Source organism: Salvia hispanica, chromosome 5 (assembly GCF_029641045.1).
Source record: "Salvia hispanica isolate PSC_SH4W2 chromosome 5, Shi_PSC_v1, whole genome shotgun sequence".
NCBI lineage: Eukaryota > Viridiplantae > Streptophyta > Magnoliopsida > Lamiales > Lamiaceae > Salvia > Salvia hispanica.
This window is the reverse complement of record NC_142696.1, coordinates 10,362,836-10,384,632: the sequence shown is the minus strand read 5'-3', so window position 1 is coordinate 10,384,632 and position 21,797 is coordinate 10,362,836. Positions and strand designations below refer to the sequence as shown.

The 21,797-nt window shown below is 52.0% G+C and overlaps 39 non-coding genes and 4 pseudogenes across 39 annotated transcripts; all 43 read right to left on the bottom strand.

Annotated features, from left to right (window-relative positions):
• Positions 1 to 208: 208 nt before the first annotated feature.
• On the bottom strand, positions 209 to 327 carry LOC148926019 (5S ribosomal RNA). Its single transcript, XR_016132092.1, has one exon. It is a non-coding gene; the product is annotated as a 5S ribosomal RNA (ribosomal RNA).
• Positions 328 to 722: 395 nt separating this feature from the next.
• Positions 723 to 841, bottom strand: LOC148926018 (5S ribosomal RNA). Its single transcript, XR_016132090.1, has one exon. It is a non-coding gene; the product is annotated as a 5S ribosomal RNA (ribosomal RNA).
• Positions 842 to 1,235: 394 nt separating this feature from the next.
• LOC148926017 (5S ribosomal RNA) lies at positions 1,236 to 1,354 on the bottom strand. The gene has a single exon (XR_016131140.1). It is a non-coding gene; the product is annotated as a 5S ribosomal RNA (ribosomal RNA).
• Positions 1,355 to 1,561: 207 nt separating this feature from the next.
• On the bottom strand, positions 1,562 to 1,680 carry LOC148926016 (5S ribosomal RNA; annotated as a pseudogene).
• A 394-nt stretch (positions 1,681 to 2,074) lies between these two features.
• LOC148926015 (5S ribosomal RNA) lies at positions 2,075 to 2,193 on the bottom strand. Its single transcript, XR_016131201.1, has one exon. It is a non-coding gene; the product is annotated as a 5S ribosomal RNA (ribosomal RNA).
• A 394-nt stretch (positions 2,194 to 2,587) lies between these two features.
• Positions 2,588 to 2,706, bottom strand: LOC148926014 (5S ribosomal RNA). The gene has a single exon (XR_016131200.1). It is a non-coding gene; the product is annotated as a 5S ribosomal RNA (ribosomal RNA).
• A 394-nt stretch (positions 2,707 to 3,100) lies between these two features.
• LOC148926013 (5S ribosomal RNA) lies at positions 3,101 to 3,219 on the bottom strand. Its single transcript, XR_016131776.1, has one exon. It is a non-coding gene; the product is annotated as a 5S ribosomal RNA (ribosomal RNA).
• A 394-nt stretch (positions 3,220 to 3,613) lies between these two features.
• On the bottom strand, positions 3,614 to 3,732 carry LOC148926012 (5S ribosomal RNA). The gene has a single exon (XR_016131019.1). It is a non-coding gene; the product is annotated as a 5S ribosomal RNA (ribosomal RNA).
• A 394-nt stretch (positions 3,733 to 4,126) lies between these two features.
• On the bottom strand, positions 4,127 to 4,245 carry LOC148926011 (5S ribosomal RNA). The gene has a single exon (XR_016131189.1). It is a non-coding gene; the product is annotated as a 5S ribosomal RNA (ribosomal RNA).
• Positions 4,246 to 4,639: 394 nt separating this feature from the next.
• Positions 4,640 to 4,758, bottom strand: LOC148926010 (5S ribosomal RNA). The gene has a single exon (XR_016131199.1). It is a non-coding gene; the product is annotated as a 5S ribosomal RNA (ribosomal RNA).
• A 394-nt stretch (positions 4,759 to 5,152) lies between these two features.
• LOC148926009 (5S ribosomal RNA) lies at positions 5,153 to 5,271 on the bottom strand (annotated as a pseudogene).
• A 393-nt stretch (positions 5,272 to 5,664) lies between these two features.
• Positions 5,665 to 5,783, bottom strand: LOC148926008 (5S ribosomal RNA). The gene has a single exon (XR_016131329.1). It is a non-coding gene; the product is annotated as a 5S ribosomal RNA (ribosomal RNA).
• Positions 5,784 to 6,176: 393 nt separating this feature from the next.
• On the bottom strand, positions 6,177 to 6,295 carry LOC148926007 (5S ribosomal RNA). Its single transcript, XR_016132117.1, has one exon. It is a non-coding gene; the product is annotated as a 5S ribosomal RNA (ribosomal RNA).
• A 392-nt stretch (positions 6,296 to 6,687) lies between these two features.
• On the bottom strand, positions 6,688 to 6,806 carry LOC148926006 (5S ribosomal RNA). Its single transcript, XR_016131294.1, has one exon. It is a non-coding gene; the product is annotated as a 5S ribosomal RNA (ribosomal RNA).
• Positions 6,807 to 7,200: 394 nt separating this feature from the next.
• On the bottom strand, positions 7,201 to 7,319 carry LOC148926005 (5S ribosomal RNA). The gene has a single exon (XR_016131845.1). It is a non-coding gene; the product is annotated as a 5S ribosomal RNA (ribosomal RNA).
• Positions 7,320 to 7,713: 394 nt separating this feature from the next.
• On the bottom strand, positions 7,714 to 7,829 carry LOC148926004 (5S ribosomal RNA; annotated as a pseudogene).
• Positions 7,830 to 8,223: 394 nt separating this feature from the next.
• LOC148926003 (5S ribosomal RNA) lies at positions 8,224 to 8,342 on the bottom strand. Its single transcript, XR_016130975.1, has one exon. It is a non-coding gene; the product is annotated as a 5S ribosomal RNA (ribosomal RNA).
• A 393-nt stretch (positions 8,343 to 8,735) lies between these two features.
• LOC148926002 (5S ribosomal RNA) lies at positions 8,736 to 8,854 on the bottom strand. Its single transcript, XR_016131179.1, has one exon. It is a non-coding gene; the product is annotated as a 5S ribosomal RNA (ribosomal RNA).
• A 394-nt stretch (positions 8,855 to 9,248) lies between these two features.
• On the bottom strand, positions 9,249 to 9,367 carry LOC148926001 (5S ribosomal RNA). The gene has a single exon (XR_016132012.1). It is a non-coding gene; the product is annotated as a 5S ribosomal RNA (ribosomal RNA).
• A 394-nt stretch (positions 9,368 to 9,761) lies between these two features.
• LOC148926000 (5S ribosomal RNA) lies at positions 9,762 to 9,880 on the bottom strand. Its single transcript, XR_016131844.1, has one exon. It is a non-coding gene; the product is annotated as a 5S ribosomal RNA (ribosomal RNA).
• A 394-nt stretch (positions 9,881 to 10,274) lies between these two features.
• On the bottom strand, positions 10,275 to 10,390 carry LOC148925999 (5S ribosomal RNA; annotated as a pseudogene).
• Positions 10,391 to 10,784: 394 nt separating this feature from the next.
• On the bottom strand, positions 10,785 to 10,903 carry LOC148925998 (5S ribosomal RNA). Its single transcript, XR_016130974.1, has one exon. It is a non-coding gene; the product is annotated as a 5S ribosomal RNA (ribosomal RNA).
• A 393-nt stretch (positions 10,904 to 11,296) lies between these two features.
• LOC148925997 (5S ribosomal RNA) lies at positions 11,297 to 11,415 on the bottom strand. The gene has a single exon (XR_016131178.1). It is a non-coding gene; the product is annotated as a 5S ribosomal RNA (ribosomal RNA).
• A 393-nt stretch (positions 11,416 to 11,808) lies between these two features.
• Positions 11,809 to 11,927, bottom strand: LOC148925996 (5S ribosomal RNA). The gene has a single exon (XR_016132089.1). It is a non-coding gene; the product is annotated as a 5S ribosomal RNA (ribosomal RNA).
• Positions 11,928 to 12,321: 394 nt separating this feature from the next.
• On the bottom strand, positions 12,322 to 12,440 carry LOC148925995 (5S ribosomal RNA). Its single transcript, XR_016132011.1, has one exon. It is a non-coding gene; the product is annotated as a 5S ribosomal RNA (ribosomal RNA).
• Positions 12,441 to 12,834: 394 nt separating this feature from the next.
• Positions 12,835 to 12,953, bottom strand: LOC148925994 (5S ribosomal RNA). The gene has a single exon (XR_016131843.1). It is a non-coding gene; the product is annotated as a 5S ribosomal RNA (ribosomal RNA).
• A 393-nt stretch (positions 12,954 to 13,346) lies between these two features.
• On the bottom strand, positions 13,347 to 13,465 carry LOC148925993 (5S ribosomal RNA). The gene has a single exon (XR_016132224.1). It is a non-coding gene; the product is annotated as a 5S ribosomal RNA (ribosomal RNA).
• Positions 13,466 to 13,859: 394 nt separating this feature from the next.
• On the bottom strand, positions 13,860 to 13,978 carry LOC148925992 (5S ribosomal RNA). The gene has a single exon (XR_016132010.1). It is a non-coding gene; the product is annotated as a 5S ribosomal RNA (ribosomal RNA).
• A 394-nt stretch (positions 13,979 to 14,372) lies between these two features.
• On the bottom strand, positions 14,373 to 14,491 carry LOC148925991 (5S ribosomal RNA). The gene has a single exon (XR_016131842.1). It is a non-coding gene; the product is annotated as a 5S ribosomal RNA (ribosomal RNA).
• Positions 14,492 to 14,884: 393 nt separating this feature from the next.
• Positions 14,885 to 15,003, bottom strand: LOC148925990 (5S ribosomal RNA). The gene has a single exon (XR_016132222.1). It is a non-coding gene; the product is annotated as a 5S ribosomal RNA (ribosomal RNA).
• Positions 15,004 to 15,397: 394 nt separating this feature from the next.
• On the bottom strand, positions 15,398 to 15,516 carry LOC148925989 (5S ribosomal RNA). Its single transcript, XR_016132009.1, has one exon. It is a non-coding gene; the product is annotated as a 5S ribosomal RNA (ribosomal RNA).
• A 394-nt stretch (positions 15,517 to 15,910) lies between these two features.
• On the bottom strand, positions 15,911 to 16,029 carry LOC148925988 (5S ribosomal RNA). Its single transcript, XR_016131198.1, has one exon. It is a non-coding gene; the product is annotated as a 5S ribosomal RNA (ribosomal RNA).
• A 395-nt stretch (positions 16,030 to 16,424) lies between these two features.
• On the bottom strand, positions 16,425 to 16,543 carry LOC148925987 (5S ribosomal RNA). The gene has a single exon (XR_016131955.1). It is a non-coding gene; the product is annotated as a 5S ribosomal RNA (ribosomal RNA).
• A 394-nt stretch (positions 16,544 to 16,937) lies between these two features.
• On the bottom strand, positions 16,938 to 17,056 carry LOC148925986 (5S ribosomal RNA). The gene has a single exon (XR_016131762.1). It is a non-coding gene; the product is annotated as a 5S ribosomal RNA (ribosomal RNA).
• A 395-nt stretch (positions 17,057 to 17,451) lies between these two features.
• Positions 17,452 to 17,570, bottom strand: LOC148925985 (5S ribosomal RNA). Its single transcript, XR_016131183.1, has one exon. It is a non-coding gene; the product is annotated as a 5S ribosomal RNA (ribosomal RNA).
• A 394-nt stretch (positions 17,571 to 17,964) lies between these two features.
• On the bottom strand, positions 17,965 to 18,083 carry LOC148925984 (5S ribosomal RNA). Its single transcript, XR_016132008.1, has one exon. It is a non-coding gene; the product is annotated as a 5S ribosomal RNA (ribosomal RNA).
• Positions 18,084 to 18,477: 394 nt separating this feature from the next.
• LOC148925983 (5S ribosomal RNA) lies at positions 18,478 to 18,596 on the bottom strand. The gene has a single exon (XR_016131196.1). It is a non-coding gene; the product is annotated as a 5S ribosomal RNA (ribosomal RNA).
• Positions 18,597 to 18,991: 395 nt separating this feature from the next.
• Positions 18,992 to 19,110, bottom strand: LOC148925982 (5S ribosomal RNA). The gene has a single exon (XR_016131954.1). It is a non-coding gene; the product is annotated as a 5S ribosomal RNA (ribosomal RNA).
• Positions 19,111 to 19,504: 394 nt separating this feature from the next.
• LOC148925981 (5S ribosomal RNA) lies at positions 19,505 to 19,623 on the bottom strand. The gene has a single exon (XR_016131751.1). It is a non-coding gene; the product is annotated as a 5S ribosomal RNA (ribosomal RNA).
• A 395-nt stretch (positions 19,624 to 20,018) lies between these two features.
• LOC148925980 (5S ribosomal RNA) lies at positions 20,019 to 20,137 on the bottom strand. Its single transcript, XR_016131182.1, has one exon. It is a non-coding gene; the product is annotated as a 5S ribosomal RNA (ribosomal RNA).
• A 394-nt stretch (positions 20,138 to 20,531) lies between these two features.
• On the bottom strand, positions 20,532 to 20,650 carry LOC148925979 (5S ribosomal RNA). The gene has a single exon (XR_016131740.1). It is a non-coding gene; the product is annotated as a 5S ribosomal RNA (ribosomal RNA).
• A 395-nt stretch (positions 20,651 to 21,045) lies between these two features.
• LOC148925978 (5S ribosomal RNA) lies at positions 21,046 to 21,164 on the bottom strand. The gene has a single exon (XR_016131181.1). It is a non-coding gene; the product is annotated as a 5S ribosomal RNA (ribosomal RNA).
• Positions 21,165 to 21,558: 394 nt separating this feature from the next.
• On the bottom strand, positions 21,559 to 21,677 carry LOC148925977 (5S ribosomal RNA). The gene has a single exon (XR_016131614.1). It is a non-coding gene; the product is annotated as a 5S ribosomal RNA (ribosomal RNA).
• Between the last annotated feature and the right edge of the window lie 120 nt (positions 21,678 to 21,797).

The following is a 21,797-nucleotide window of genomic DNA, read 5'->3' as shown; positions in this document are numbered from 1 at the left end:
GCAAAAAGAGGCCGTTTCGAGCCATTTCGAACACTTTTAGTTCGCAGCTACTGTTTTTCGGCACGTTTAAGATTGTGGGACCCGCTCGTCACCGGCTCGTGGAGATTGTCGTACTTTTTGTCCTCGTACTCGACAACAGCTAATCGAGTGTCGGACCACATCAAGACCAACTGAACGGAAAAAAAAAATGAACGCACTCGCAAAAAAAGGAGTGCAACACGAGGACTTCCCAGGGGGTCACCCATCCTAGTACTACTCTCGCCCAAGCACGCTTAACTTCGGAGTTCTGATGGGATCCGGTGCATTAGGGCTGGTATGATCGCACCCATCAATAGCCTCGCACTTTATTCTTTCATAGCGTACGCTACCGTGCGCAGGTTCTGATCCCCCACCCTTCACACAGGCATAACTTTTGATCCGGAAGGAGTTACGGGACCCACAGCATATCACCGCGAAGCTCTCGCCGAGCCCCACGTTCTGAGCTACGTGTACAGCCCGTGGCTACTCCGGGAAGCAAAAAGAGGCCGTTTCGAGCCATTTCGAACACTTTTAGTTCGCAGCTACTGTTTTTCGGCACGTTTAAGATTGTGGGACCCGCTCGTCACCGGCTCGTGGAGATTGTCGTACTTTTTGTCCTCGTACTCGACAACAGCTAATCGAGTGTCGGACCACATCAAGACCAACTGAACGGAAAAAAAAAAATGAACGCACTCGCAAAAAAAGGAGTGCAACACGAGGACTTCCCAGGGGGTCACCCATCCTAGTACTACTCTCGCCCAAGCACGCTTAACTTCGGAGTTCTGATGGGATCCGGTGCATTAGGGCTGGTATGATCGCACCCATCAATAGCCTCGCACTTTATTCTTTCATAGCGTACGCTCCCGTGCGCAGGTTCTGGTCCCCCACCCTCCAGACGGGTATAACTTTTGATCGGGAAGGAGTTACGGGACCCACAACATATCACCGCGAAGCTCTCGCCGAGCCCCACGTTCTGAGCTACGGGTACAGCCCGTGGCTATTCCGGGAAGCAAAAAGAGGCCGTTTCGAGCCATTTCGAACACTTTTAGTTCGCAGCTACTGTTTTTCGGCATGTTTAAGATTGTGGGACCCGCTCGTCACCGGCTCGTGGAGATTGTCGTACTTTTTGTCCTCGTACTCGACAACAGCTAATCGAGTGTCGGACCACATCAAGACCAACTGAACGGAAAAAAAAAATGAACGCACTCGCAAAAAAAGGAGTGCAACACGAGGACTTCCCAGGGGGTCACCCATCCTAGTACTACTCTCGCCCAAGCACGCTTAACTTAGGAGATCTGATGGGATCCGGTGCATTAGTGCTGGTATGATCGCACCCATCAATAGTCTCGCACTTTATTCTTTCATAGCGTACGCTCCCGTGCGCAGGTTCTGATCCCCCACCCTTCACACAGGCATAACTTTTGATCCGGAAGGAGTTACGGGACCCACAGCATATCACCGCGAAGCTCTCGCCGAGCCCCACGTTCTGAGCTACGTGTACAGCCCGTGGCTACTCCGGGAAGCAAAAAGAGGCCGTTTCGAGCCATTTCGAACACTTAACTTCCCAGGGGGTCACCCATCCTAGTACTACTCTTGCCCAAGCACGCTTAACTTCGGAGTTCTGATGGGATCCGGTGCATTAGAGCTGGTATGATCGCACCCATCAATAGCCCCGCACTTTATTCTTTCATAGCGTACGCTCCCGTGCGCAGGTTCTGATCCCCCACCCTCCAGATGGGTATAACTTTTGATCGGGAAGGAGTTACGGGACCCACAACATATCACCGCGAAGCTCTCGCCGAGCCCCACGTTCTGAGCTACGGGTACAGCCCGTGGCTACTCCGGGAAGCAAAAAGAGGCCGTTTCGAGCCATTTCGAACACTTTTAGTTCGCAGCTACTGTTTTTCGGCACGTTTAAGATTGTGGGACCCGCTCGTCACCGGCTCGTGGAGATTGTTGTACTTTTTGTCCTCGTACTGGACAACAGCTAATCGAGTGTCGGACCACATCAAGACCAACTGAACGGAAAAAAAAAATGAACGCACTCGCAAAAAAAAGAGTGCAACACGAGGACTTCCCAGGGGGTCACCCATCCTAGTACTACTCTCGCCCAAGCACGCTTAACTTCGGAGTTCTGATGGGATCCGGTGCATTAGGGCTGGTATGATCGCACCAATCAATAGCCTCGCACTTTATTCTTTCATAGCGTACGCTCCCGTGCGCAGGTTCTGATCCCCCACCCTTCACACAGGCATAACTTTTGATCCGGAAGGAGTTACGGGACCCACAGCATATCACCGCGAAGCTCTCGCCGAGCCCCACGTTCTGAGCTACGTGTACAGCCCGTGGCTACTCCGGGAAGCAAAAAGAGGCCGTTTCGTGCCATTTCGAACACTTTTAGTTCGCAGCTACTGTTTTTCGGCACGTTTAAGATTGTGGGACCCGCTCGTCACCGGCTCGTGGAGATTGTTGTACTTTTTGTCCTCGTACTGGACAACAGCTAATCGAGTGTCGGACCACATCAAGACCAACTGAACGGAAAAAAAAAATGAACGCACTCGCAAAAAAAAGAGTGCAACACGAGGACTTCCCAGGGGGTCACCCATCCTAGTACTACTCTCGCCCAAGCACGCTTAACTTCGGAGTTCTGATGGGATCCGGTGCATTAGGGCTGGTATGATCGCACCAATCAATAGCCTCGCACTTTATTCTTTCATAGCGTACGCTCCCGTGCGCAGGTTCTGATCCCCCACCCTTCACACAGGCATAACTTTTGATCCGGAAGGAGTTACGGGACCCACAGCATATCACCGCGAAGCTCTCGCCGAGCCCCACGTTCTGAGCTACGTGTACAGCCCGTGGCTACTCCGGGAAGCAAAAAGAGGCCGTTTCGAGCCATTTCGAACACTTTTAGTTCGCAGCTACTGTTTTTCGGCACGTTTAAGATTGTGGGACCCGCTCGTCACCGGCTCGTGGAGTTTGTCGTACTTTTTGTCCTCGTACTCGACAACAGCTAATCGAGTGTCGGACCACATCAAGACCAATTGAACGGAAAAAAAAAATGAACGCACTCGCAAAAAAAGGGGTGCAACATGAGGACTTCCGAGGGGGTCACCCATCCTAGTACTACTCTCGCCCAAGCACGCTTAACTTCGGAGATCTGATGGGATCCGGTGCATTAGGGCTGGTATGATCGCACCCATCAATAGTCTCGCACTTTATTCTTTCATAGCGTACGCTCCCGTGCGCAGGTTCTGATCCCCCACCCTTCACACAGGCATAACTTTTGATCCGGAAGGAGTTACGGGACCCACAGCATATCACCGCGAAGCTCTCGCCGAGCCCCACGTTCTGAGCTACGTGTACAGCCCGTGGCTACTCCGGGAAGCAAAAAGAGGCCGTTTCGAGCCATTTCGAACACTTTTAGTTCGCAGTTACTGTTTTTCGGCACGTTTAAGATTGTGGGACCCGCTCGTCACCGGCTCGTGGAGTTTGTCGTACTTTTTGTCCTCGTACTCGACAACAGCTAATCGAGTGTCGGACCACATCAAGACCAACTGAACGGAAAAAAAAAATGAACGCACTCGCAAAAAAAGGGGTGCAACACGAGGACTTCCCAGGGGGTCACCCATCCTAGTACTACTCTCGCCCAAGCACGCTTAACTTCGGAGTTCTGATGGGATCCGGTGCATTAGAACTGGTATGATCACACCCATCAATAGCCCCGCACTTTATTCTTTCATAGCGTACGCTCCCGTGCGCAGGTTCTGATCCCCCACCCTCCAGATGGGTATAACTTTTGATCGGGAAGGAGTTACGGGACCCACAACATATCACCGCGAAGCTCTCGCCGAGCCCCACGTTCTGAGCTACGGGTACAGCCCGTGGCTACTCCGGGAAGCAAAAAGAGGCCGTTTCGAGCCATTTCGAACACTTTTAGTTCGCAGCTACTGTTTTTCGGCACGTTTAAGATTGTGGGACCCGCTCGTCACCGGCTCGTGGAGATTGTTGTACTTTTTGTCCTCGTACTCGACAACAGCTAATCGAGTGTCGGACCACATCAAGACCAACTAAACGGAAAAAAAAAATGAACGCACTCGCAAAAAAAGGGGTGCAACACAAGGACTTCCCAGGGGGTCACCCATCCTAGTACTACTCTCGCCCAAGCACTCTTAACTTCGGAGTTCTGATGGGATCCGGTGCATTAGAGCTGGTACGATCGCACCCATCAATAGCCCCGCACTTTATTCTTTCATAGCGTACGCTCCCGTGCGCAGGTTCTGATCCCCCACCCTCCAGATGGGTATAACTTTTGATCGGGAAGGAGTTACGGGACCCACAACATATCACCGCGAAGCTCTCGCCGAGCCCCACGTTCTGAGCTACGGGTACAGCCCGTGGCTACTCCGGGAAGCAAAAAGAGGCCGTTTCGAGCCATTTCGAACACTTTTAGTTCGCAGCTACTGTTTTTCGGCACGTTTAAGATTGTGGGACCCACTCGTCACCGGCTCGTGGAGATTGTTGTACTTTTTGTCCTCATACTGGACAACAGCTAATCGAGTGTCGGACCACATCAAGACCAACTGAACGGAAAAAAAAAATGAACGCACTCGCAAAAAAAAGAGTGCAACACGAGGACTTCCCAGGGGGTCACCCATCCTAGTACTACTCTCGCCCAAGCACGCTTAACTTCGGAGTTCTGATGGGATCCGGTGCATTAGGGCTGGTATGATCGCACCAATCAATAGCCTCGCACTTTATTCTTTCATAGCGTACGCTCCCGTGCGCAGGTTCTGATCCCCCACCCTTCACACAGGCATAACTTTTGATCCGGAAGGAGTTACGGGACCCACAGCATATCACCGCGAAGCTCTCGCCGAGCCCCACGTTCTGAGCTACGTGTACAGCCCGTGGCTACTCCGGGAAGCAAAAAGAGGCCGTTTCGAGCCATTTCGAACACTTTTAGTTCGCAGCTACTGTTTTTCGGCATGTTTAAGATTGTGGGACCCGCTCGTCACCGGCTCGTGGAGTTTGTCGTACTTTTTGTCCTCGTACTCGACAACAGCTAATCGAGTGTCGGACCACATCAAGACCAATTGAACGGAAAAAAAAAATGAACGCACTCGCAAAAAAAGGGGTGCAACATGAGGACTTCCGAGGGGGTCACCCATCCTAGTACTACTCTCGCCCAAGCACACTTAACTTCGGAGATCTGATGGGATCCGGTGCATTAGGGCTGGTATGATCGCACCCATCAATAGTCTCGCACTTTATTCTTTCATAGCGTACGCTCCCGTGCGCAGGTTCTGATCCCCCACCCTTCACACAGGCATAACTTTTGATCCGGAAGGAGTTACGGGACCCACAGCATATCACCGCGAAGCTCTCGCCGAGCACCACGTTCTGAGCTACGTGTACAGCCCGTGGCTACTCCGGGAAGCAAAAAGAGGCCGTTTCGAGCCATTTCGAACACTTTTAGTTCGCAGCTACTTTTTTTCGGCACGTTTAAGATTGTGGGACCCGCTCGTCACCGGCTCGTGGAGTTTGTCGTACTTTTTGTCCTCGTACTCGACAACAGCTAATCGAGTGTCGGACCACATCAAGACCAACTGAACGGAAAAAAAAATGAACGCACTCGCAAAAAAAGGGGTGCAACACGAGGACTTCCCAGGGGGTCACCCATCCTATTACTACTCTCGCCCAAGCACGCTTAACTTCGGAGTTCTGATGGGATCCGGTGCATCAGAGCTGGTATAATCGCACCCATCAATAGCCCCGCACTTTATTCTTTCATAGCGTACGCTCCCGTGCGCAGGTTCTGATCCCCCACCCTCCAGATGGGTATAACTTTTGATCGGGAAGGAGTTACGGGACCCACAACATATCACCGCGAAGCTCTCGCCGAGCCCCACGTTCTGAGCTACGGGTACAGCCCGTGGCTACTCCGGGAAGCAAAAAGAGGCCGTTTCGAGCCATTTCGAACACTTTTAGTTCGCAGCTACTGTTTTTCGGCACGTTTAAGATTGTGGGACCCGCTCGTCACCGGCTCGTGGAGATTGTTGTACTTTTTGTCCTCGTACTCGACAACAGCTAATCGAGTGTCGGACCACATCAAGACCAACTGAACGGAAAAAAAAATGAACGCACTCGCAAAAAAAGGAGTGCAACACGAGGACTTCCCAGGGGGTCACCCATCCTAGTACTACTCACGCCCAAGCACGCTTAACTTCGGAGTTCTGATGGGATCCGGTGCATTAGGGCTGGTATGATCGCACCCATCAATAGCCTCGCACTTTATTCTTTCATAGCGTACGCTACCGTGCGCAGGTTCTGATCCTCCACCCTTCACACAGGCATAACTTTTGATCCGGAAGGAGTTACGGGACCCACAGCATATCACCGCGAAGCTCTCGCCGAGCCCCACGTTCTGAGCTACGTGTACAGCCCGTGGCTACTCCGGGATGCAAAAAGAGGCCGTTTCGAACCATTTCGAACACTTTTAGTTCGCAGCTACTGTTTTTCGGCACGTTTAAGATTGTGGGACCCGCTCGTCACCGGCTCGTGGAGTTTGTCGTACTTTTTGTCCTCGTACTCGACAACAGCTAATCGAGTGTCGGAACATCAAGACCAACTGAACGGAAAAAAAAAATGAACGCACTCGCAAAAAAAGGGGTGCAACACGAGGACTTCCAAGGGGGTCACCCATCGTAGTACTACTCTCGCCCAAGCACGCTTAACTTCGGAGTTCTGATGGGATCCGGTGCATTAGAGCTGGTATAATCGCACCCATCAATAGCCCCGCACTTTATTCTTTCATAGCGTACGCTCCCGTGCGCAGGTTCTGATCCCCCACCCTCCAGAGGGGTATAACTTTTGATCGGGAAGGAGTTACGGGACCCACAACATATCACCGCGAAGCTCTCGCCGAGCCCCACGTTCTGAGCTACGGGTACAGCCCGTGGCTACTCCGGGAAGCAAAAAGAGGCCGTTTCGAGCCATTTCGAACACTTTTAGTTCGCAGCTACTGTTTTTCGGCACGTTTAAGATTGTGGGACCCGCTCGTCACCGGCTCGTGGAGATTGTCGTACTTTTTGTCCTCGTACTCGACAACAGCTAATCGAGTGTCGGACCACATCAAGACCAACTGAACGGAAAAAAAAAATGAACGCACTCGCAAAAAAAGGAGTGCAACACGAGGACTTCCCAGGGGGTCACCCATCCTAGTACTACTCTCGCCCAAGCACGCTTAACTTCGGAGTTCTGATGGGATCCGGTGCATTAGAGCTGGTATGATCGCACCCATCAATAGCCCCGCACTTTATTCTTTCATAGCGTACGCTCCCGTGCGCAGGTTCTGATCCCCCATCCTCCAGACGGGTATAACTTTTGATCGGGAAGGAGTTACGGGATCCACAACATATCACCGCGAAGCTCTCGCCGAGCCCCACGTTCTGAGCTACGGGTACAGCCCGTGGCTACTCCGGGAAGCAAAAAGAGGCCGTTTCGAGCCATTTTGAACACTTTTAGTTCGCAGCTACTGTTTTTCGGCACGTTTAAGATTGTGGGACCCGCTCGTCACCGGCTCGTGGAGATGGTCATACTTTTTGTCCTCGTACTCGACAACAGCTAATCGAGTGTCGGACCACATCAAGACCAACTGAACGGAAAAAAAAAATGAACGCACTCGCAAAAAAAGGAGTGCAACACGAGGACTTAGGGGGTCACCCATCCTAGTACTACTCTCGCCCAAGCACGCTTAACTTCGGAGTTCTGATGGGATCCGGTGCATTAGGGCTGGTATGATCGCACCCATCAATAGCCTCGCACTTTATTCTTTCATAGCGTACGCTACCGTGCGCAGGTTCTGATCCCCCACCCTTCACACAGGCATAACTTTTGATCCGGAAGGAGTTACGGGACCCACAGCATATCACCACGAAGCTCTCGCCGAGCCCCACGTTCTGAGCTACGTGTACATCCCGTGGCTACTCCGGGATGCAAAAAGAGGCCGTTTCGAGCCATTTCGAACACTTTTAGTTCGCAGCTACTGTTTTTCGGCACGTTTAAGATTGTGGGACCCGCTCGTCACCGGCTCGTGGAGTTTGTCGTACTTTTTGTCCTCGTACTCGACAACAGCTAATCGAGTGTCGGACCACATCAAGACCAACTGAACGGAAAAAAAAAATGAACGCACTCGCAAAAAAAGGGGTGCAACACGAGGACTTCCCAGGGGGTCACCCATCCTAGTACTACTCTCGCCCAAGCACGCTTAACTTCGGAGTTCTGATGGGATCCGGTGCATTAGGGCTGGTATAATCGCACCCATCAATAGTCTCGCACTTTATTCTTTCATAGCGTACGCTCCCGTGCGCAGGTTCTGATCCCCCACCCTTCACACAGGCATAACTTTTGATCCGGAAGGAGTTACGGGACCCACAGCATATCACCGCGAAGCTTTCGCCGAGCCCCACGTTCTGAGCTACGTGTACAGCCCGTGGCTACTCCGGGAAGCAAAAAGAGGCCGTTTCGAGCCATTTCGAACACTTTTAGTTCATAGCTATTGTTTTTCGGCACGTTTAAGATTGTGGGACCCGCTCGTCACCGGCTCGTGGAGTTTGTCGTACTTTTTGTCCTCGTACTCGACAACAGCTAATCGAGTGTCGGACCACATCAAGACCAACTGAACGGAAAAAAAAATGAACGCACTCGCAAAAAAAGGGGTGCAACACGAGGACTTCCCAGGGGGTCACCCATCCTAGTACTACTCTCGCCCAAGCACGCTTAACTTCGAAGTTCTGATGGGATCCGGTGCATTAGAGCTGGTATAATCGCACCCATCAATAGCCTCGCACTTTATTCTTTCATAGCGTACGCTCCCGTGCGCAGGTTCTGATCCCCCACCCTCCAGACGGGTATAACTTTTGATCGAGAAGGAGTTACGGGACCCACAACATATCACCGCGAAGCTCTCGCCGAGCCCCACGTTCTGAGCTACGTGTACAGCCCGTGGCTACTCCGGGATGCAAAAAGAGGCCGTTTCGAGCCATTTCGAACACTTTTAGTTCGCAGCTACTGTTTTTCGGCACGTTTAAGATTGTGGGACCCGCTCGTCACCGGCTCGTGGAGTTTGTCGTACTTTTTGTCCTCGTACTCGACAACAGCTAATCGAGTGTCGGACCACATCAAGACTAACTGAACGGAAAAAAAAAATGAACGCACTCGCAAAAAAAGGGGTGCAACACGAGGACTTCCCAGGGGGTCACCCATCCTAGTACTACTCTCGCCCAAGCACGCTTAACTTCGGAGTTCTGATGGGATCCGGTGCATTAGAGCTGGTATAATCGCACCCATCAATAGCCCCGCACTTTATTCTTTCATAGCGTACGCTCCCGTGCGCAGGTTCTGATCCCCCACCCTCCAGAGGGGTATAACTTTTGATCGGGAAGGAGTTACGGGACCCACAACATATCACCGCGAAGCTCTCGTCGAGCCCCACGTTCTGAGCTACGGGTACAGCCCGTGGCTACTCCGGGAAGCAAAAAGAGGCCGTTTCGAGCCATTTCGAACACTTTTAGTTCGCAGCTACTGTTTTTCGGCACGTTTAAGATTGTGGGACCCGCTCGTCACCGGCTCGTGGAGATTGTCGTACTTTTTGTCCTCGTACTCGACAACAGCTAATCGAGTGTCGGACCACATCAAGACCAACTGAACGGAAAAAAAAAATGAACGCACTCGCAAAAAAAGGAGTGCAACACGAGGACTTCCCAGGGGGTCACCCATCCTAGTACTACTCTCGCCCAAGCACGCTTAACTTCGGAGTTCTGATGGGATCCGGTGCATTAGAGCTGGTATGATCGCACCCATCAATAGCCCCGCACTTTATTCTTTCATAGCGTACGCTCCCGTGCGCAGGTTCTGATCCCCCATCCTCCAGACGGGTATAACTTTTGATCGGGAAGGAGTTACGGGATCCACAACATATCACCGCGAAGCTCTCGCCGAGCCCCACGTTCTGAGCTACGGGTACAGCCCGTGGCTACTCCGGGAAGCAAAAAGAGGCCGTTTCGAGCCATTTTGAACACTTTTAGTTCGCAGCTACTGTTTTTCGGCACGTTTAAGATTGTGGGACCCGCTCGTCACCGGCTCGTGGAGATGGTCATACTTTTTGTCCTCGTACTCGACAACAGCTAATCGAGTGTCGGACCACATCAAGACCAACTGAACGGAAAAAAAAAATGAACGCACTCGCAAAAAAAGGAGTGCAACACGAGGACTTAGGGGGTCACCCATCCTAGTACTACTCTCGCCCAAGCACGCTTAACTTCGGAGTTCTGATGGGATCCGGTGCATTAGGGCTGGTATGATCGCACCCATCAATAGCCTCGCACTTTATTCTTTCATAGCGTACGCTACCGTGCGCAGGTTCTGATCCCCCACCCTTCACACAGGCATAACTTTTGATCCGGAAGGAGTTACGGGACCCACAGCATATCACCACGAAGCTCTCGCCGAGCCCCACGTTCTGAGCTACGTGTACATCCCGTGGCTACTCCGGGATGCAAAAAGAGGCCGTTTCGAGCCATTTCGAACACTTTTAGTTCGCAGCTACTGTTTTTCGGCACGTTTAAGATTGTGGGACCCGCTCGTCACCGGCTCGTGGAGTTTGTCGTACTTTTTGTCCTCGTACTCGACAACAGCTAATCGAGTGTCGGACCACATCAAGACCAACTGAACGGAAAAAAAAAATGAACGCACTCGCAAAAAAAGGGGTGCAACACGAGGACTTCCCAGGGGGTCACCCATCCTAGTACTACTCTCGCCCAAGCACGCTTAACTTCGGAGTTCTGATGGGATCCGGTGCATTAGGGCTGGTATAATCGCACCCATCAATAGTCTCGCACTTTATTCTTTCATAGCGTACGCTCCCGTGCGCAGGTTCTGATCCCCCACCCTTCACACAGGCATAACTTTTGATCCGGAAGGAGTTACGGGACCCACAGCATATCACCGCGAAGCTTTCGCCGAGCCCCACGTTCTGAGCTACGTGTACAGCCCGTGGCTACTCCGGGAAGCAAAAAGAGGCCGTTTCGAGCCATTTCGAACACTTTTAGTTCGCAGCTACTGTTTTTCGGCACGTTTAAGATTGTGGGACCCGCTCGTCACCGGCTCGTGGAGTTTGTCGTACTTTTTGTCCTCGTACTCGACAACAGCTAATCGAGTGTCGGACCACATCAAGACCAACTGAACGGAAAAAAAAATGAACGCACTCGCAAAAAAAGGGGTGCAACACGAGGACTTCCCAGGGGGTCACCCATCCTAGTACTACTCTCGCCCAAGCACGCTTAACTTCGAAGTTCTGATGGGATCCGGTGCATTAGAGCTGGTATAATCGCACCCATCAATAGCCTCGCACTTTATTCTTTCATAGCGTACGCTCCCGTGCGCAGGTTCTGATCCCCCACCCTCCAGACGGGTATAACTTTTGATCGAGAAGGAGTTACGGGACCCACAACATATCACCGCGAAGCTCTCGCCGAGCCCCACGTTCTGAGCAACGGGTACAGCCCGTGGCTACTCCGGGAAGCAAAAAGAGGCCGTTTCGAGCCATTTCGAACACTTTTAGTTCGCAGCTACTGTTTTTCGGCACGTTTAAGATTGTGGGACCCGCTCGTCACCGGCTCGTGGAGATTGTCGTACTTTTTGTCCTCGTACTCGACAACAGCTAATCGAGTGTCGGACCACATCAAGACCAACTGAACGGAAAAAAAAATGAACGCACTCGCAAAAAAAGGAGTGCAACACGAGGACTTCCCAGGGGGTCACCCATCCTAGTACTACTCTCGCCCAAGCACGCTTAACTTCGGAGTTCTGATGGGATCCGGTGCATTAGGGCTGGTATGATCGCACCCATCAATAGCCTCGCACTTTATTCTTTCATAGCGTACGCTACCGTGCGCAGGTTCTGATCCTCCACCCTTCACACAGGCATAACTTTTGATCCGGAAGGAGTTACGGGACCCACAGCATATCACCGCGAAGCTCTCGCCGAGCCCCACGTTCTGAGCTACGTGTACAGCCCGTGGCTACTCCGGGATGCAAAAAGAGGCAGTTTCGAGCCATTTCGAACACTTTTAGTTCGCAGCTACTGTTTTTCGGCACGTTTAAGATTGTGGGACCCGCTCGTCACCGGCTCGTGGAGTTTGTCGTACTTTTTGTCCTCGTACTCGACAACAGCTAATCGAGTGTCGGACCACATCAAGACCAACTGAACGGAAAAAAAAAATGAACGCACTCGCAAAAAAAGGGGTGCAACACGAGGACTTCCCAGGGGGTCACCCATCCTAGTACTACTCTCGCCCAAGCACGCTTAACTTCGGAGTTCTGATGGGATCCGGTGCATTAGAGCTGGTATAATCGCACCCATCAATAGCCCCGCACTTTATTCTTTCATAGCGTACGCTCCCGTGCGCAGGTTCTGATCCCCCACCCTCCAGAGGGGTATAACTTTTGATCGGGAAGGAGTTACGGGACCCACAACATATCACCGCGAAGCTCTCGCCGAGCCCCACGTTCTGAGCTACGGGTACAGCCCGTGGCTACTCCGGGAAGCAAAAAGAGGCCGTTTCGAGCCATTTCGAACACTTTTAGTTCGCAGCTACTGTTTTTCGGCACGTTTAAGATTGTGGGACCCGCTCGTCACCGGCTCGTGGAGATTGTCGTACTTTTTGTCCTCGTACTCGACAACAGCTAATCGAGTGTCGGACCACATCAAGACCAACTGAACGGAAAAAAAAAATGAACGCACTCGCAAAAAAAGGAGTGCAACACGAGGACTTCCCAGGGGGTCACCCATCCTAGTACTACTCTCGCCCAAGCACGCTTAACTTCGGAGTTCTGATGGGATCCGGTGCATTAGAGCTGGTATGATCGCACCCATCAATAGCCCCGCACTTTATTCTTTCATAGCGTACGCTCCCGTGCGCAGGTTCTGATCCCCCACCCTCCAGAGGGGTATAACTTTTGATCGGGAAGGAGTTACGGGACCCACAACATATCACCGCGAAGCTCTCGCCGAGCCCCACGTTCTGAGCAACGGGTACAGCCCGTGGCTACTCCGGGAAGCAAAAAGAGGCCGTTTCGAGCCATTTCGAACACTTTTAGTTCGCAGCTACTGTTTTTCGGCACGTTTAAGATTGTGGGACCCGCTCGTCACCGGCTCGTGGAGATTGTCGTACTTTTTGTCCTCGTACTCGACAACAGCTAATCGAGTGTCAGACCACATCAAGACCAAGTGAACGGAAAAAAAAATGAACGCACTCGCAAAAAAAGGAGTGCAACACGAGGACTTCCCAAGGGGTCACCCATCCTAGTACTACTCTCGCCCAAGCACGCTTAACTTCGGAGTTCTGATGGGATCCGGTGCATTAGGGCTGGTATGATCGCACCCATCAATAGCCTCGCACTTTATTCTTTCATAGCGTACGCTACCGTGCGCAGGTTCTGATCCTCCACCCTTCACACAGGCATAACTTTTGATCCGGAAGGAGTTACGGGACCCACAGCATATCACCGCGAAGCTCTCGCCGAGCCCCACGTTCTGAGCTACGTGTACAGCCCGTGGCTACTCCGGGATGCAAAAAGAGGCCGTTTCGAGCCATTTCGAACACTTTTAGTTCGCAGCTACTGTTTTTCGGCACGTTTAAGATTGTGGGACCCGCTCGTCACCGGCTCGTGGAGTTTGTCGTACTTTTTGTCCTCGTACTCGACAACAGCTAATCGAGTGTAGGACCACATCAAGACCAACTGAACGGAAAAAAAAAATGAACGCACTCGCAAAAAAAGGGGTGCAACACGAGGACTTCCCAGGGGGTCACCCATCCTAGTACTACTCTCGCCCAAGCACGCTTAACTTCGGAGTTCTGATGGGATCCGGTGCATTAGAGCTGGTATAATCGCACCCATCAATAGCCCCGCACTTTATTCTTTCATAGCGTACGCTCCCGTGCGCAGGTTCTGATCCCCCACCCTCCAGAGGGGTATAACTTTTGATCGGGAAGGAGTTACGGGACCCACAACATATCACCGCGAAGCTCTCGCCGAGCCCCACGTTCTGAGCTACGGGTACAGCCCGTGGCTACTCCGGGAAGCAAAAAGAGGCCGTTTCGAGCCATTTCGAACACTTTTAGTTCGCAGCTACTGTTTTTCGGCACGTTTAAGATTGTGGGACCCGCTCGTCACCGGCTCGTGGAGATTGTCGTACTTTTTGTCCTCGTACTCGACAACAGCTAATCGAGTGTCGGACCACATCAAGACCAACTGAACGGAAAAAAAAAATGAACGCACTCGCAAAAAAAGGAGTGCAACACGAGGACTTCCCAGGGGGTCACCCATCCTAGTACTACTCTCGCCCAAGCACGCTTAACTTCGGAGTTCTGATGGGATCCGGTGCATTAGAGCTGGTATGATCGCACCCATCAATAGCCCCGCACTTTATTCTTTCATAGCGTACGCTCCCGTGCGCAGGTTCTGATCCCCCACCCTCCAGAGGGGTATAACTTTTGATCGGGAAGGAGTTACGGGACCCACAACATATCACCGCGAAGCTCTCGCCGAGCCCCACGTTCTGAGCAACGGGTACAGCCCGTGGCTACTCCGGGAAGCAAAAAGAGGCCGTTTCGAGCCATTTCGAACACTTTTAGTTCGCAGCTACTGTTTTTCGGCACGTTTAAGATTGTGGGACCCGCTCGTCACCGGCTCGTGGAGATTGTCGTACTTTTTGTCCTCGTACTCGACAACAGCTAATCGAGTGTCAGACCACATCAAGACCAACTGAACGGAAAAAAAAATGAACGCACTCGCAAAAAAAGGAGTGCAACACGAGGACTTCCCAAGGGGTCACCCATCCTAGTACTACTCTCGCCCAAGCACGCTTAACTTCGGAGTTCTGATGGGATCCGGTGCATTAGGGCTGGTATGATCGCACCCATCAATAGCCTCGCACTTTATTCTTTCATAGCGTACGCTACCGTGCGCAGGTTCTGATCCTCCACCCTTCACACAGGCATAACTTTTGATCCGGAAGGAGTTACGGGACCCACAGCATATCACCGCGAAGCTCTCGCCGAGCCCCACGTTCTGAGCTACGTGTACAGCCCGTGGCTACTCCGGGATGCAAAAAGAGGCCGTTTCGAGCCATTTCGAACACTTTTAGTTCGCAGCTACTGTTTTTCGGCACGTTTAAGATTGTGGGACCCGCTCGTCACCGGCTCGTGGAGTTTGTCGTACTTTTTGTCCTCGTACTCGACAACAGCTAATCGAGTGTCGGACCACATCAAGACCAACTGAACGGAAAAAAAAAATGAACGCACTCGCAAAAAAAGGGGTGCAACACGAGGACTTCCCAGGGGGTCACCCATCCTAGTACTACTCTCGCCCAAGCACGCTTAACTTCGGAGTTCTGATGGGATCCGGTGCATTAGAGCTGGTATAATCGCACCCATCAATAGCCCCGCACTTTATTCTTTCATAGCGTACGCTCCCGTGCGCAGGTTCTGATCCCCCACCCTCCAGAGGGGTATAACTTTTGATCGGGAAGGAGTTACGGGACCCACAACATATCACCGCGAAGCTCTCGCCGAGCCCCACGTTCTGAGCTACGGGTACAGCCCGTGGCTACTCCGGGAAGCAAAAAGAGGCCGTTTCGAGCCATTTCGAACACTTTTAGTTCGCAGCTACTGTTTTTCGGCACGTTGAAGATTGTGGGACCCGCTCGTCACCGGCTCGTGGAGATTGTCGTACTTTTTGTCCTCGTACTCGACAACAGCTAATCGAGTGTCGGACCACATCAAGACCAACTGAACGGAAAAAAAAAATGAACGCACTCGCAAAAAAAGGAGTGCAACACGAGGACTTCCCAGGGGGTCACCCATCCTAGTACTACTCTCGCCTAAGCACGCTTAACTTCGGAGTTCTGATGGGATCCGGTGCATTAGAGCTGGTATGATCGCACCCATCAATAGCCCCGCACTTTATTCTTTCATAGCGTACGCTCCCGTGCGCAGGTTCTGATCCCCCACCCTCCAGACGGGTATAACTTTTGATCGGGAAGGAGTTACGGGATCCACAACATATCACCGCGAAGCTCTCGCCGAGCCCCACGTTCTGAGCTACGGGTACAGCCCGTGGCTACTCCGGGAAGCAAAAAGAGGCCGTTTCGAGCCATTTCGAACACTTTTAGTTCGCAGCTACTGTTTTTCGGCACGTTTAAGATTGTGGGACCCGCTCGTCACCGGCTCGTGGAGATTGTCATACTTTTTGTCCTCGTACTCGACAACAGCTAATCGAGTGTCGGACCACATCAAGACCAATTGAACGGAAAAAAAAAAATGAACGCACTCGCAAAAAAAGGGGTGCAACACGAGGACTTCCCAGGGGGTCACCCATCCTAGTACTACTCTCGCCCAAGCACGCTTAACTTCGGAGTTCTGATGGGATCCGGTGCATTAGGGCTGGTATGATCGCACCCATCAATAGCCTCGCACTTTATTCTTTCATAGCGTACGCTACCGTGCGCAGGTTCTGATCCTCCACCCTTCACACAGGCATAACTTTTGATCCGGAAGGAGTTACGGGACCCACAGCATATCACCGCGAAGCTCTCGCCGAGCCCCACGTTCTGAGCTACGTGTACAGCCCGTGGCTACTCCGGGATGCAAAAAGAGGCCGTTTCGAGCCATTTCGAACACTTTTAGTTCGCAGCTACTGTTTTTCGGCACGTTTAAGATTGTGGGACCCGCTCGTCACCGGCTCGTGGAGTTTGTCGTACTTTTTGTCCTCGTACTCGACAACAGCTAATCGAGTGTCGGACCACATCAAGACCAACTGAACGGAAAAAAAAAATGAACGCACTCGCAAAAAAAGGGGTGCAACACGAGGACTTCCCAGGGGGTCACCCATCCTAGTACTACTCTCGCCCAAGCACGCTTAACTTCGGAGTTCTGATGGGATCCGGTGCATTAGAGCTGGTATGATCGCACCCATCAATAGCCCCGCACTTTATTCTTTCATAGCGTACGCTCCCGTGCGCAGGTTCTGATCCCCCACCCTCCAGACGGGTATAACTTTTGATCGGGAAGGAGTTACGGGATCCACAACATATCACCGCGAAGCTCTCGCCGAGCCCCACGTTCTGAGCTACGGGTACAGCCCGTGGCTACTCCGGGAAGCAAAAAGAGGCCGTTTCGAGCCATTTCGAACACTTTTAGTTCGCAGCTACTGTTTTTCGGCACGTTTAAGATTGTGGGACCCGCTCGTCACCTGCTCGTGGAGATTGTCATACTTTTTGTCCTCGTACTCGACAACAGCTAATCGAGTGTCGGACCACATCAAGACCAATTGAACGGAAAAAAAAAAATGAACGCACTCGCAAAAAAAGGGGTGCAACACGAGGACTTCCCAGGGGGTCACCCATCCTTGTACTACTCTCGCCCAAGCACGCTTAACTTCGGAGTTCTGATGGGATCCGGTGCATTAGGGCTGGTATGATCGCACCCATCAATAGCCTCGCACTTTATTCTTTCATAGCGTACGCTACCGTGCGCAGGTTCTGATCCTCCACCCTTCACACAAGCATAACTTTTGATCCGGAAGGAGTTACGGGACCCACAGCATATCACCGCGAAGCTCTCGCCGAGCCCCACGTTCTGAGCTACGTGTACAGCCCGTGGCTACTCCGGGATGCAAAAAGAGGCCGTTTCGAGCCATTTCGAACACTTTTAGTTCGCAGCTACTGTTTTTCGGCACGTTTAAGATTGTGGGACCCGCTCGTCACCGGGTCGTGGAGTTTGTCGTACTTTTTGTCCTCGTACTCGACAACAGCTAATCGAGTGTCGGACCACATCAAGACCAACTGAACGGAAAAAAAAAATGAACGCACTCGCAAAAAAAGGGGTGCAACACGAGGACTTCCCAGGGGGTCACCCATCCTAGTACTACTCTCGCCCAAGCACGCTTAACTTCGGAGTTCTGATGGGATCCGGTGCATTAGAGCTGGTATAATCGCACCCATCAATAGCCCCGCACTTTATTCTTTCATAGCGTACGCTCCCGTGCGCAGGTTCTGATCCCCCACCCTCCAGAGGGGTATAACTTTTGATCGGGAAGGAGTTACGGGACCCACAACATATCACCGCGAAGCTCTCGCCGAGCCCCACGTTCTGAGCTACGGGTACAGCCCGTGGCTACTCCGGGAAGCAAAAAGAGGCCGTTTCGAGCCATTTCGAACACTTTTAGTTCGCAGCTACTGTTTTTCGGCACGTTGAAGATTGTGGGACCCGCTCGTCACCGGCTCGTGGAGATTGTCGTACTTTTTGTCCTCGTACTCGACAACAGCTAATCGAGTGTCGGACCACATCAAGACCAACTGAACGGAAAAAAAAAATGAACGCACTCGCAAAAAAAGGAGTGCAACACGAGGACTTCCCAGGGGGTCACCCATCCTAGTACTACTCTCGCCTAAGCACGCTTAACTTCGGAGTTCTGATGGGATCCGGTGCATTAGAGCTGGTATGATCGCACCCATCAATAGCCCCGCACTTTATTCTTTCATAGCGTACGCTCCCGTGCGCAGGTTCTGATCCCCCACCCTCCAGACGGGTATAACTTTTGATCGGGAAGGAGTTACGGGATCCACAACATATCACCGCGAAGCTCTCGCCGAGCCCCACGTTCTGAGCTACGGGTACAGCCCGTGGCTACTCCGGGAAGCAAAAAGAGGCCGTTTCGAGCCATTTCGAACACTTTTAGTTCGCAGCTACTGTTTTTCGGCACGTTTAAGATTGTGGGACCCGCTCGTCACCGGCTCGTGGAGATTGTCATACTTTTTGTCCTCGTACTCGACAACAGCTAATCGAGTGTCGGACCACATCAAGACCAATTGAACGGAAAAAAAAAAATGAACGCACTCGCAAAAAAAGGGGTGCAACACGAGGACTTCCCAGGGGGTCACCCATCCTAGTACTACTCTCGCCCAAGCACGCTTAACTTCGGAGTTCTGATGGGATCCGGTGCATTAGGGCTGGTATGATCGCACCCATCAATAGCCTCGCACTTTATTCTTTCATAGCGTACGCTACCGTGCGCAGGTTCTGATCCTCCACCCTTCACACAGGCATAACTTTTGATCCGGAAGGAGTTACGGGACCCACAGCATATCACCGCGAAGCTCTCGCCGAGCCCCACGTTCTGAGCTACGTGTACAGCCCGTGGCTACTCCGGGATGCAAAAAGAGGCCGTTTCGAGCCATTTCGAACACTTTTAGTTCGCAGCTACTGTTGTTCGGCACGTTTAAGATTGTGGGACCCGCTCGTCACCGGCTCGTGGAGTTTGTCGTACTTTTTGTCCTCGTACTCGACAACAGCTAATCGAGTGTCGGACCACATCAAGACCAACTGAACGGAAAAAAAAAATGAACGCACTCGCAAAAAAAGGGGTGCAACACGAGGACTTCCCAGGGGGTCACCCATCCTAGTACTACTCTCGCCCAAGCACGCTTAACTTCGGAGTTCTGATGGGATCCGGTGCATTAGAGCTGGTATGATCGCACCCATCAATAGCCCCGCACTTTATTCTTTCATAGCGTACGCTCCCGTGCGCAGGTTCTGATCCCCCACCCTCCAGACGGGTATAACTTTTGATCGGGAAGGAGTTACGGGATCCACAACATATCACCGCGAAGCTCTCGCCGAGCCCCACGTTCTGAGCTACGGGTACAGCCCGTGGCTACTCCGGGAAGCAAAAAGAGGCCGTTTCGAGCCATTTCGAACACTTTTAGTTCGCAGCTACTGTTTTTCGGCACGTTTAAGATTGTGGGACCCGCTCGTCACCTGCTCGTGGAGATTGTCATACTTTTTGTCCTCGTACTCGACAACAGCTAATCGAGTGTCGGACCACATCAAGACCAATTGAACGGAAAAAAAAAAATGAACGCACTCGCAAAAAAAGGGGTGCAACACGAGGACTTCCCAGGGGGTCACCCATCCTTGTACTACTCTCGCCCAAGCACGCTTAACTTCGGAGTTCTGATGGGATCCGGTGCATTAGGGCTGGTATGATCGCACCCATCAATAGCCTCGCACTTTATTCTTTCATAGCGTACGCTACCGTGCGCAGGTTCTGATCCTCCACCCTTCACACAGGCATAACTTTTGATCCGGAAGGAGTTACGGGACCCACAGCATATCACCGCGAAGCTCTCGCCGAGCCCCACGTTCTGAGCTACGTGTACAGCCCGTGGCTACTCCGGGATGCAAAAAGAGGCCGTTTCGAGCCATTTCGAACACTTTTAGTTCGCAGCTACTGTTTTTCGGCACGTTTAAGATTGTGGGACCCGCTCGTCACCGGCTCGTGGAGTTTGTCGTACTTTTTGTCCTCGTACTCGACAACAGCTAATCGAGTGTCGGACCACATCAAGACCAACTGAACGGAAAAAAAAAATGAACGCACTCGCAAAAAAAGGGGTGCAACACGAGGACTTCCCAGGGGGTCACCCATCCTAGTACTACTCTCGCCCAAGCACGCTTAACTTCGGAGTTCTGATGGGATCCGGTGCATTAGAGCTGGTATGATCGCACCCATCAATAGCCCCGCACTTTATTCTTTCATAGCGTACGCTCCCGTGCGCAGGTTCTGATCCCCCACCCTCCAGACGGGTATAACTTTTGATCGGGAAGGAGTTACGGGATCCACAACATATCACCGCGAAGCTCTCGCCGAGCCCCACGTTCTGAGCTACGGGTACAGCCCGTGGCTACTCCGGGAAGCAAAAAGAGGCCGTTTCGAGCCATTTCGAACACTTTTAGTTCGCAGCTACTGTTTTTCGGCACGTTTAAGATTGTGGGACCCGCTCGTCACCTGCTCGTGGAGATTGTCATACTTTTTGTCCTCGTACTCGACAACAGCTAATCGAGTGTCGGACCACATCAAGACCAATTGAACGGAAAAAAAAAAATGAACGCACTCGCAAAAAAAGGGGTGCAACACGAGGACTTCCCAGGGGGTCACCCATCCTTGTACTACTCTCGCCCAAGCACGCTTAACTTCGGAGTTCTGATGGGATCCGGTGCATTAGGGCTGGTATGATCGCACCCATCAATAGCCTCGCACTTTATTCTTTCATAGCGTACGCTACCGTGCGCAGGTTCTGATCCTCCACCCTTCACACAGGCATAACTTTTGATCCGGAAGGAGTTACGGGACCCACAACATATCACCGCGAAGCTCTCGCCGAGCCCCACGTTCTGAGCTACGTGTACAGCCCGTGGCTACTCCGGGAAGCAAAAAGAGGCCGTTTCGAGCCATTTCGAACACTTTTAGTTCGCAGCTACTGTTTTTCGGCACGTTTAAGATTGTGGGACCCGCTCGTCACCGGCTCGTGGAGTTTGTCGTACTTTTTGTCCTCGTACTCGACAACAGCTAATCGAGTGTCGGACCACATCAAGACCAATTGAACGGAAAAAAAAAATGAACGCATTCGCAAAAAAAGGGGTGCAACACGAGGACTTCCGAGGGGGTCACCCATCCTAGTACTACTCTCGCCCAAGCACGCTTAACTTCGGAGTTCTGATGGGATCCGGTGAATTAGGGCAGGTATAATCGCACCCATCAATAGTCTCGCACTTTATTCTTTCATAGCGTACGCTCCCGTGCGCAGGTTCTGATCCCCCACCCTTCACACAGGCATAACTTTTGATCCGGAAGGAGTTACGGGACCCACAGCATAT